The 12042-nt window shown below is 40.4% G+C and overlaps 1 long non-coding RNA gene across 3 annotated transcripts; it reads right to left on the bottom strand.

The window, feature by feature from the left end:
* Positions 1-302: 302 nt before the first annotated feature.
* On the bottom strand, positions 303-5439 carry LOC123091026 (uncharacterized). 3 transcript variants are annotated; one of them, XR_006442741.1, is made up of 4 exons: positions 3605-5439; positions 2316-2563; positions 2139-2209; positions 303-1329 (listed from the first exon to the last, which is right to left on the bottom strand). It is a non-coding gene; the product is annotated as an uncharacterized lncRNA (long non-coding RNA). The 3 variants fall into 3 exon arrangements; XR_006442742.1 differs by lacking the exon at positions 303-1329 and adding an exon at positions 1593-1822; XR_006442740.1 differs by lacking the exon at positions 303-1329 and having other exon boundaries at positions 1852-2209.
* Between the last annotated feature and the right edge of the window lie 6603 nt (positions 5440-12042).

The following is a 12042-nucleotide window of genomic DNA, read 5'->3' as shown; positions in this document are numbered from 1 at the left end:
CCGAGAACTTCCTGCGGTAAAAGAGCCCCCCGCGATGGCATTAAGTGGGCTGGCCCATTAAAGGTTTAGCAAGATAGTTAGTTGCGTTCCTATTGTCAAATCCTATGTGGCACCTAGAGGCGCATCGGTACAGGGCGCAACCCACCCTCTACAAAAGATCCAAGTGGACGGCGGCCCATTATCTATCCTCTCACCGAGTTTCTCGCTAGTCTTTCTTCGGTTCCTTCTTTCGCTGCTTTTGGTTCGGTTTCGATGGTTTCCGTGTTTTTCTCTTTTTTCCTTTTAACTTTTATTTCCCGTTCTTTTTTATTTATCTTTTTCTTGTTTTTTTACTTTTTCATTTTGAATCAATGATTTTTTTATAAATTTGTTTTTCTAATATTCCAAACATTTTCAAATTTGTTAGCATTTTATATATCCTGAAACTTTTTTCAAATCTGTAAACATTTGGAAAACCAAAAACATTTTTAAAAATAGTGAACAGTTTTTAAATCCATAATTGTTTTCCAAATCATTTGTTAATTTGATTACTTTTGTTTCAAATCCACGATTTTTTTCAAATCTTGAACATTTCTAAATCTATGAATATTTGTTGGACACCACAAAAAAAAATTCAAATCCATGAACTTTTTTTGAATTCATGCTCATATTTCAAAATTCATTAACCTGTTTTCAAATACATGATTTTTTTCTTTCAAATCCATGATTTTTTTCAGAATTTTCGATATTCATATTTGCAAACAAGGCACCACCAATTATATTTCCTAAAAGGTAAACGGTTAATGAATTTTAAAAAAATGTAAACAAAATTTGTATAGTATTCAACATTTACAATAGTTCTGAATTTGAAAAAATGTTCCCATATTTTTTTTAAAGTTCATTCCTTTTTTTATGTTCCCAAATTATTATTTTTGAATCTCACAAAATATTCACGAATTCACCAAAATGTGTGTGAATCTAGAAACTTTGCTAATTAGAAAATGTTAACAATTTGAAAAATATTGGTCATTTGAAAAATGTTCACTAGTTCAATATAAAATTCACAAATTTGAAAAAATGGGATTTAAAATTGTTGTGAGTTTGAAAAATGTACGCAAATTTGTTTTTTTATTTAGAAATGTTCCTAGATTTCAAAAAATGTTCATGAAGTAAAAAAAATATCTGAATTTGTAAAAAAATTCTGGAATTTAAAAGAAATGATAATTCGATTGCTCCCCCAACTTGATGTCATTACTCACATTTATATCTATTTTTTAAGTCTGCTGAAATTTGCCCTCTTCCGTCAAGTCACCTTCATATTTGTAAACAAGGCACGGCCAATTATATTTCCTAAAAGGTAAATGGTTAATGAATTTCTGAAAAATGTATACAAAATTTATATAGTATTCAACATTTACAATAGTTCTGAATTTGAAAAAATGTTCCCATCTTTTTAAAGTTCATTCGTTTATTATGTTCCCAAATTATTATTTTTGAATCTCACAAAGTATTCACGAATTCACCAAAATGTGTGTGAATCTAGAAACTTTGCTAATTAAAAAATGTTAACAATTTGAAAAATATTGGTGATTTGAAAATTGTTCATTAGTTCAACTAGGAAATATGCCCGTGCGTTGCAACGGGAGAAAAAACTTATGACATGCCCATCCACTACCTATCTTACATCGACCATAACTTACATGAAAACAAACGTTGCCCACTATGAACACCACAACATCCCTGTGGCCCATGCAAGTCCTTTGACACAACGTTGAGCATGTGATGCAACCTCCACTCTACGCCCACAACCCACAGCGTCATCCAATAGCAATGCACAATGCTGCTTTACAGGGATTCAAGACGCTAATAAGCTTTAATGAAACCAGGATATTAGTAGCTCTCAGTTTCTCTCTTTAGCAAAGCCTATAAAGCAGATTTAATAATTGATTTCCGATTCACCTTGCTTTCTACTGGGTAACTGTAATTTGTTACTCCAATAGGTACCAAACCACCAACTCCATCTAAAATTTTCATAGCCACACTTAAGTTATACTGGTTCCAAGTTCTATTCGGCTACCCCAAGTAATCATCAACCAAACATGCATATTATATTTTGTAAATTGGCATTTCCATTCCTGTGTAGCACAAATTTCACATACCATGTTTACGTACGGATCCTTGTAGCCACCAGTTGCCTACATGACATAAGCCACTCTACTGCTTCAGCAACCTGCAAATTCCCAACAGAGATATGGACACAGATGAGGCAGTCAGGCAATAAATTTTAGAACGTCTTATCCAATAGTTCGATTGGATTTGGAGAAAGTTCTACTCACCAGTGCAGAGCTATGCTTGTTACAACGTTGTTATTGATGGTGGCACAAATGGATGGCTGTCTCTGTTGCTAGCGTCGCCTTTTGCAGCGATAGCCACTCCATGATCGAGTAGGCCTTCCTTGGCAAACTCTCACAACCACCGCTCATCCACGGAGGTTGTCGACATCTTCTCGACGTTGCCTTCTATTAACACAGCTCCCGTGATGGTGCTCCCCTCACTGGCCACTCTGCTACCCCTCTCGCACTCCCTGACAACAACTTCTATAGTATGAATATTGGATGATATACCTGTAACCGACAAACTGAAACACCAATGACAAAATAATGCTTGATATTCTTATTACAACAGAAAAGTTCAATATTGTCAGCTATATGATTCTATAGTACGTACAAGGACATTTGTGTGTGAGCTTAATTATATATGAGAGGACCTTCAGAGCAGTTAAAAAAACTACATGGTCGGAAAAGAAAAAAATACAACTGAATTTCATCAGCTTGATTCATGTTGTTTTGAACTCTACCAAGAGAATAAGATGTCAGTATCCACTGTCAGTAGTTGCAGTGTGGCAACTAATTAGTGGTAAGGCAATTAGTCGGATATTCATATATGTAAGCTGAGCTCCTCCTACAGCTTTATAAATGATTTATGTAGAGAAGAAAGGCATGGTACTAAGGCAGTAATAAGTAATATTGAAATCTTCTCTGCATATCATCTATAGTATTTGCAGGTTGCAGGATGGTTACATCAGATTCCCGTGAAAGGTCAAGGAGACGTAGACAATACTAACAGAAATAGCTTCAGTTCAGTTCCACTTTTTTTCTTATCACTTCTAATTTCTAAAGGATCGTGGATACCTCTAGTAAACAACTACTGGGAACCACAAATGATATCTTGGGTTTTAACCAGCTGATTCAAAAACCAAGGAAGACAGATTAGAGATGCTTCAGTTATGTTCCACTGTATGTTTCCTGCATACAGTTCGTATGCAGCTCTACTACCCTGTATTTTTGAGAAACACCTTGTACTACACCCCTTCTTCATGAATGAAAAGCCAATCTGGCAGTTTCATCAAAAAAAGAACTCTTGGTTTCTAAGGAAACAATCTAAATCCAGTATGTAATTTGAAGTTCGAATTTCGTTTTTACTCAACAATAGTATCCACTAAATGTACACAGTATAATTATGTTTCAAGTAATACAGGCAAGCTATGTAACTGAATAAAAGATAAATAAGGTGTGCCATAATGAGAACAAATAGTCATACAACAAATAATAATATCAAACCTAACCCTCTAACTCTTGTCAGCAGCTTGTATCAAGTTGTGGAAGGCACGTGTCTGAATTATTGGAAGATAAAACACATCAAGTCTTATTACATAAGAACATGGAATCATAAAGAGCATTTACTCGGGCATGTTCGCGTGGATCTGGAGCATTGCCCGTAAGCTAATGGTGGACAGAATTTTAGTAGTGAAAGAAACAAACCAGTGTCATCCATATCCTCAAATTCCATATGAATCAAAAAGTGATAACTATCCTCGAGAACAAGCCATATACTCGTATTTAGTATCAATCAGTGAGCAGCATCATAGAAGTGTTATTTGTTTGGTTTCTGGCAGAGAGCAGCAATATATATAATGGGGTCAACGCCTTCTTCGGAACTCCCAGATATGAATGCTCATGTTCCTACCTGCAAGGCTGCAAGTAACAAAAGACTAAGCACTTAGCTTAGAATTCAATGTAAAAAATGTAAATAAAGAACATGTAAAGGGGATAAGTACACCATTGATTATTTCTCACTGGAGCGCTACACCGGATCCATGGCATAGGAGGAAACTCTTTCAGATGTATACTGCTACAGCACACAGTACTGTTGAAATGCTAGCGGAAGACAAAATTCATGGTAGAACGATTATCATTAAAATCATGAGGCCAAATGGCCAACAATTTAGTGGGGCCCTGTGATTTTGGGCCAACAGTGTTCATATATTTTCCAGTGCATATATCCCAAAGAACTTGCATCACTTTCTTGCTTTTATTGTAACACCAGTTGATTAATTGACCACAAAACTGATAAAATATTCCTAAGCAAAATTTCTTCTAGTTAGAACTGAAGCCTTTTGATGTTAGCAACTCATCTGGAGTGTCTTGCCCAACATCAAGAAATTAGGATGAGAATGAGGAATGAAGGATTCAACCTGGGCAGATAAAAGTTAATGCATTCCAAAATTGTTGTGGTGGACAGAGCAGCAGACGCAGCTTGATCTCATCCTTATTAAAGTCGTTGATGAAGAGGTCCAGATTTTAACACATAGATGAGCAAACAATTCCCCTATGCATCGCTGGCTGAGAACAATGATAACAACTTTTGAGATTGATCTTAGGCTTCCTCTGTGTCCACGAGCTGCAAGTCAGCCTCTGCCTCTGAATCGGTGTGCTAACAACGGGGGACAGGAGCCTGAGAGTGTGGCATGCTGCTGTAAACTGAGAAGGGGAGAAGAGGCCTACTGCCATGTTACTGACGGTGACGGGCTAGGCTGCTGTCTGCGCTCCCCCTCGCCGACGAGCATGGACCTGCAAGGTCCCCAGCAGCATACATGGCTGGAGATCCGGAGAGGCAGGGCTCGGCAAGCAGGGGCAGGGCATAGAGCGCGGCGGCCACGGCCAAAGCATCCGCGTCCATGTCGCCGTAACCATCGGCCGGATCCAACGCGCGCGATTCTGACACCGCCCTGCCTCTTGCGCGTCCTCCTCCTCCTCCCGGCCGTTTACCGTGGCGGCGCGGAGCGTGTTGAGCACCCCGTCGCGGTTGGCGGCGCGTGCTCGAGCCCGCCGGTGCAGGCCCGGAGCGCGGCGGCCTGGGCCTCGGCATCGGCGAACCGCGCGAGGACTTGGACGGCGCGGGAAGGAGGGCGCGGCGGAGAGGAGGCAGGCCGGGGTGCGGGGAGGACGGCAGCACGGAGCGGGGAGGAGGGCGCGGCGGAGAGGAGGCAGGCCGGGGTGCGGGGAGGACGGCAGCACGGCGCGGCGGAGGATGCGGGCCGGCGGCGGCGAGGCAGCGGATTCAGATGGGGTGGGAGACGCAGTCGCTCGATTCGGGGGTGGGTTTTTCTTTTTCTTTTTCGTTTTCAAGCGCGTCCGTGGGGCAGACACACGAAACGTTTTCCCCACTTATTTACTGGACTGCGGGTTTATTTTCATAAAAGTCAAGGGGTTTTCTATAAAAATGCCGATGACGGACGACCAGAAGCATTAGCTGGTTTATTAGTAGGTAAAGATAAAGATAAAGATATAAAATTCACAAATTTGAAAAAATGGGATTTAAAATTGTTGTGAGTTTGAAAAATGTACGCAAATTTGTTTTTTTATTTAGAAATGTTCCTAGATTTCAAAAAATGTTCATGAAGTAAAAAAATCTGAATTTGTAAAAAAATCTGGAATTTAAAAGAAATGATAATTCGATTGCTCCCCTAACTTGATGTCATTACTCACATTTATATCTATTTTAGACTGCTGAAATTTGCACTCATCCTTTCATTTCGTTTTCGTCCAGTCGAAGGCCTATCACCAAGATATTTGTCCCTCCTAACACATGAGACAAAAGAGTGAAAGCTAGCCCTAGACAGTGGGACCTAACTGTGAGTGTCTTAATATTTTCAATGGATTTATCTATTTTGTTAAGTGAGAGGTCCCACTGGTCTGTGGCTCTTTAGTAACTAATTGAAGGATAAGGTACTAATCTAATTGCCATGTTCTTGGGGCCCACCTCTCACACCCGTTGTGGCACAACGACTGCTCGGGAGCACGCCGGAGCAAACAACGGATGACCCACAAGTGTAGGGGATCACAACAGTCTCTGAAAGAAGTATTTCCACCTAAAATTATTGATTCGACATAATGGAAGGCAAAAAATATTTATAAGCCTTAGCAGTTGAGTTGTCAATTCAATCACACCTGGATAGATAACTTGTTGGCACAATTTATTAACAGTGTAGTAATATGATAGGAGTACCAATCAAATAGTAACAAAAACAGTATTACAGAAAAGTAACAGATTGCAAAAGTAGTAACTTTAGAGAGAGCAATAGTTACGAAAAGGGTAGTCATGGAAGTAAATAGTGGGTTTTGTCCAGACGAGATTCGTTATGTAATAGTCATAACATAGAGCGATATCAAACTAGTTCCATGTGTAGTTGTATGTCCTTTCGATAAGAACTTTCACATCTTTTGTCCTATCCTTCCATCGCAGCAGAGTCCTAATGGAAATTAAGGGAAATTAAGACACTCATTTTAATAAAGAACTGTATCAAAGCACTAACTATCAATGAATACATGCAGTTCTCAAGGTAAAGTCATCCCCTTTGATATCCCAATTATTGTCACTTGGGGTCTCGGGTTCAAAACGATAACAGATGCATACAACTTGTTGATAAGATCAAGAACAAAAATATATTCATGAAAACATGGAGAGTTCAGATCTGATATCATGGCACTCGGGCCATAGTGACAAGCATTAAGCATAGCAAATTCATAACAACATCAATCTCAAAACATAGTGGATACTAGGCATCTAGCCATAATAAATATGACATCTATTACATAAAAAATCTCATCCAATTCCCATATACCACCATGTGCCTAAAGAGGTATTACTCACACATGGATGAGATGATCATTGAAGTTTTGTTGGAGAAGAGTTGGTGGTGATGACGACGACGAATCCCCCTCTCCAGAGCCCAAATCAGACTCCAAATGAAGAACATGAGGTGGCGGCACTGTATCATTAAATTCGTTGATCATTGTGTGTGATTTTTCTGGTATATATAGGATTTTTGGATGAAAGAATCGTCGTAAAACACAGCTCCAGATGAAGAACAGGAGGTGAGGCAATCACTGAAGCCAGAAGAGCTCAGGGTTGTCGGCTTCATCGACGACACTGGCTGGCAAGGCGACCGCTCAATGGAAGGATGAATCAGGCAGGTGCTACTCCTCGGGGGCGATGCAGACATCTATAGAAGGGCCTCAATGAGGCTTGATACGTCTCCAACGTATCTACTTTTCCAAACACTTTTGCCCTTGTTTTGGACTCTAACTTGCATGATTTGAATGAAACTAACCCGGACTGACGCTGTTTTCAGCAGAATTACTATGATGTTGTTTCATGTGTAGAAAACAAAAGTTCTCGGAATGACCTGAAAATCCTCGGAGACAAGTTTCAGAAAATATAAAAAATATTGGCAAAAGAATCAAGACCAAGGGGCCCACACCCTGTCCACGAGGGTGGGGGCGCACCCACCCCCTCTGGGCGCGCCCCCTGTCTCGTGGGCCCCCTGCAGCTCCGCCGACCTCAACTCCAACTCCATATATTCTGTCTCGCGGAGAAAAAAATCAGAGAGGAAGTTGCATCGCGTTTTACGATACGGAGCCGCCGCCAAGCCCTAATCTCTCTAGGGAGGGCTGATCTGGAGTCCGTTCGAGGCTCTGGAGAGGGGGATTCATCGTCGTCATCATCATAAACCATCCTCCATCACCAATTTCATGATGCTCACCGCCGTGCGTGAGTAATTCTATCGTAGGCTTGCTGGACGGTGATGGGTTGGATGAGATTTATCATGTAATCAAGTTAGTTTTGTTAGGGTTTGATCCCTAGTATCCACTATGTTCTGAGATTGATGTTGCTATGACTTTGCTATGCTTAATGCTTGTCACTAGGGCCCGAGTGCCATGATTTCAGATCTGAACCTATTATGTTTTCATGAATATATGTGTGTTCTTGATTCTATCTTGCAAGTCTACAGCCACCAATTATGTGTTATGATCCGACAACCCCGAAGTGACAATAATCAGGATACTTCTCGGTGATGACCGTAGTTTGAGGAGTTCATGTATTCACCATGTGTTAATGCTTTGGTCCGGTTCTCTATTAAAAGGGGGCCTTAATATCCCTTAGTTTTCGCTAGGACCCCGCTGCCACGGGAGGGTAGGACAAAAGATGGCATGCAAGTTCTTTTCCATAAGCACGTATGACTATATTCGGAATACATGCCTACATTACATTGATGAATTGGAGCTAGTTCTGTATCACCCTATGTTATAGCAATTACATAAGGAATCACATCCGACATAATTATCCATTCATTGATCCATTGCCTACGAGCTTTTCATATATTGTGCTTCGCTTATTTACTCTTCCGTTGCTATTGTTACAATCACTACAAAACCCCAAAAATATTACTTTTGCTATCTTTATCTTTACCACTGTTACCATTACTATCATACTACTTTGCTACTAAATACCTTGCTGCAGATACTAAGTTATCCAGGTGTGGTTGAATTGACAACTCAACTGCTAATACTCAAGAATATTCTTTGGCTCCCCTTGTGTCGAATCAATAAATTTGGGTTGAATACTCTACCCTTGAAAGCTGTTGCGATCCCCTACACTTGTGGGTTATCAAGACTAATTTCTGGCGCTGTTACCGGGAAGCATAGCTCTATTCTCTGAGTCACTTGGGATTTAAATCTGTTGATCACTATGAAGAACTTGAAAGACGCAAAAACTAAAATTTATCCCTCAACTACGAGGGGGGGGGGGTAAGGAACTGCCATCTAGCTCTGCACTAGATTCTCCTTCTGTTATGAATAAGCTTGCGACACCTAAACCTTCTACTGCTATGAATTCTGATATGTCGCATGTTATTGATGATGCCACTTCTGCTATGCATGATACTTATGATGAAACTACTTCTACGCTTGATACCACTGTGCCATTAGGTGAATTTCTTGATGAACAATTTGCTAAGGCTAGAGAGAATGAAATTATTGAAGATGCTATTATTGATGATAGTGATGATGAAAGATCTCTGAACGATTATGAATTGCCTATTGTTTCTGAGGGTTATGTTATGGATGAAGAAACTGCTAGAGATTTTCTTTCTTGCAATGATAGATCAGATCTTAAGAAATTGTTAGCTAAGCTGAAACGAAAGACTTTAAATGCTAGAATGAAACATGACCCTGCTTTTGCCACTTCACCTATCTTTGTTACTGATAAGGAATATGAATTCTCTGTTGATCGTGAGATTATTACTTTAGTTGATTCCGATCCTTTTTATGGCACTGAATCTAAAACTGTTGTGGCACATCTTACCAAGTTAAATGATATAGCCACCCTGTTTACTAATGATGAGACGTCTCGCTATTATTACGTACTTAAGATATTTCCGTTCTCATTAAAGGGTGATGCTAAGACTTGGTTTAATTCTCTTCCTCCTGGTTGTGTGCGTAGTCCCCGGGATATGATTTATTACTTCTCTACTAAATATTTCCCTGCTCATAAGAAACAAGCTGCCTTGCGGGAAATATATAACTTTGTGCAAATCGAAGAAGAGAGTCTCCCACAAGCTTGGGGGAGGCTTCTCCGATTACTTAATGCTTTTCCTGATCATCCTCCTAAGAAAAATGAAATACTTGATATCTTTTATAATGGACTAACTGATGCTTCCAAGGACCACTTGGATAGTTGTGCTGGTTGTGTTTTCAGGGAAAGAACAGTCGGCGAAGCTGAATTGCTATTGAATAATATGTTGGCTAATGAAAATAATTGGATTCTTCCTGAGCCAATTCCTGAGGCAATTCCTGAACTAATTGAGCCAACTCCTGAGCCTATACCTAAACCTACTCTGAAGAACCGAGGTGTTCTATTTCTCAGTCCTGAAGATACGCAAGAGGCAAAGAAATCAATGAAAGAGAAAGGTATTAAAGCTGAAGACGTTAAGAATTTACCTCCTATTAAAGAAATATATGGTCAATACACCGCCTGTCGAAGAACCACATTGTCTTGATAACCCGAACAGGTAGTAAAGGTAAATTCTCTCTATAGATACAATAAGGATGAAATCCCTTCTACTAAATTTCAAAGTCCATGCTTATATGAATTTGATGATTTCATGAATAGACAAGCAAATTTCAATGATTATGTTGGTAGACAATTGAAGAATAATGCTTATATGATAGGACACTTCAAAGATTATATAGCTAGAGTTAAAGGTGAACTTAAACTCACTAGTAAACATGCTTCTATGGTTGCTACTCAAGCTGAACAAGTACTTAAAGCTCAGAATGAATTGCTAGTTGAACTAAATAATAAACATGACTTTGCTGTTAGAGTGGCTACTAGAACTGGTAAAATGACTCGGGAACCTTTGTATCCTGAAGGCCACCCTAAGAGAATTGAACAAGATTCTCAGAATAATAATCTAGATGCTCCTAGTTCTTCTAAGAAGAAGAAAAGGAAGAAGGATAGGACTTTACATGCTTCTAGTGAACCTAATGTAGAAACACATGAGAATCCTAATAATACTTCTATCTCTGATGCTGAAACACAATCCGGAGATGAACATGAACCTGATGATAATGCTAATAATGATGTTCATGTAGATGCTCAACCTAGTAATAACAATGATATAGAAACTGAACCTGCAGTTGGTCTTGATAACCCACAATCAAGAAACCAACGTTATGATAAGAGAGATTTTGTTGCTAGGAAGCATGGTAGAGAAAGAGAACCATGGGTTCAGAAACCCATGGCCTTTCCTCCTAAACCATCCAAGACAAAGGATGATGAGGACTTTGAGCATTTTTCCGAAATGATTAGACATATTTTCTTAGCATGCGCTTAACTGATATGCTTAAATTAAATCCTTATGCTAAGTATATGAAAGATATCATCACCAATAAGAGGAAAATACCTGAAGCTGAGATTTCCATCATGCTTGGCAACTATACCTTTAAGGGTGGAATACCTAAGAAACTTGGTGATCCCGGAGTACCCACTATACCATGCTCCATTATGAGAAATTATGTTAAAATTGTTTTATGTGATTTAGGAGCCGGTGTTAGTGTTATGCCTCTTTCCCTGTACCGTAGACTTGAATTAAGTAAGTTGACACCCACTGAGATATCCTTGCAAATGGCTGACAAATCAACTGCTATACCTGTCGGCATTTGTGAGGACGTGCTTGTTGTTGTTGCGAATGTTACTATTTTAACAGACTTCGTTATTCTTGATATTCCCGAGGAAGAACGGAATTAAAGGGAAGGTTACTGGAGGTAGGAGAAGATAAGCACGCACAGGCTGCATACCAGCTCGTATCCCTCCCATCTCCCCTCGTGCAAGTGGCCCACCTTGTGCGCTCGCCTCTCGAGAGAAACTACCGTTTCCTGGGTTCGCAGCGAGCCAGGTGCAGAGGTGCTTTGAGTTTCGTGCTATGCATGCCCAATAGTAAAAACAGGCAACCAAACAGCCCGTTCGCTTCCTGTGCGGGCCTGGTTGGGCCTCACACGCAACCAAACACGCCCTAAGGTTCTGAGAGGTATCTTACTGCCGGTCTCGACAACGTCAACATTAATGAAGCCGGTGAAGGTTGGCTTGTAGAGGTCGTCGGCATAGGACGACCTGATTTTTGCTATAAATTTCGTCGTGGAGTCCGACTCGTTGGCCCAACCCCATAGGATGTGGCGTTGCTTCACCGGGTCGAGGAACATTTGGGATGCGTGCAAGTTACCGTAGTCGCAGCGGAGCCTGTAGTTGCCGTCTCTGAGCGCCGCATCGGGCACGTACGTCTCGGTGCATGGTCGTATGCACCGAAGGCGTAGTACTCGAACCACGTAAGGTCGAGGCTCACCTTGAACATATGTTCTTGGGAGGCAAATGTGACCACTGGCG

Source organism: Triticum aestivum, chromosome 4B (assembly GCF_018294505.1).
Source record: "Triticum aestivum cultivar Chinese Spring chromosome 4B, IWGSC CS RefSeq v2.1, whole genome shotgun sequence".
Taxonomy (NCBI): Eukaryota; Viridiplantae; Streptophyta; class Magnoliopsida; order Poales; family Poaceae; genus Triticum; species Triticum aestivum.
This window is presented reverse-complemented; position numbering and strand designations above follow the sequence as displayed.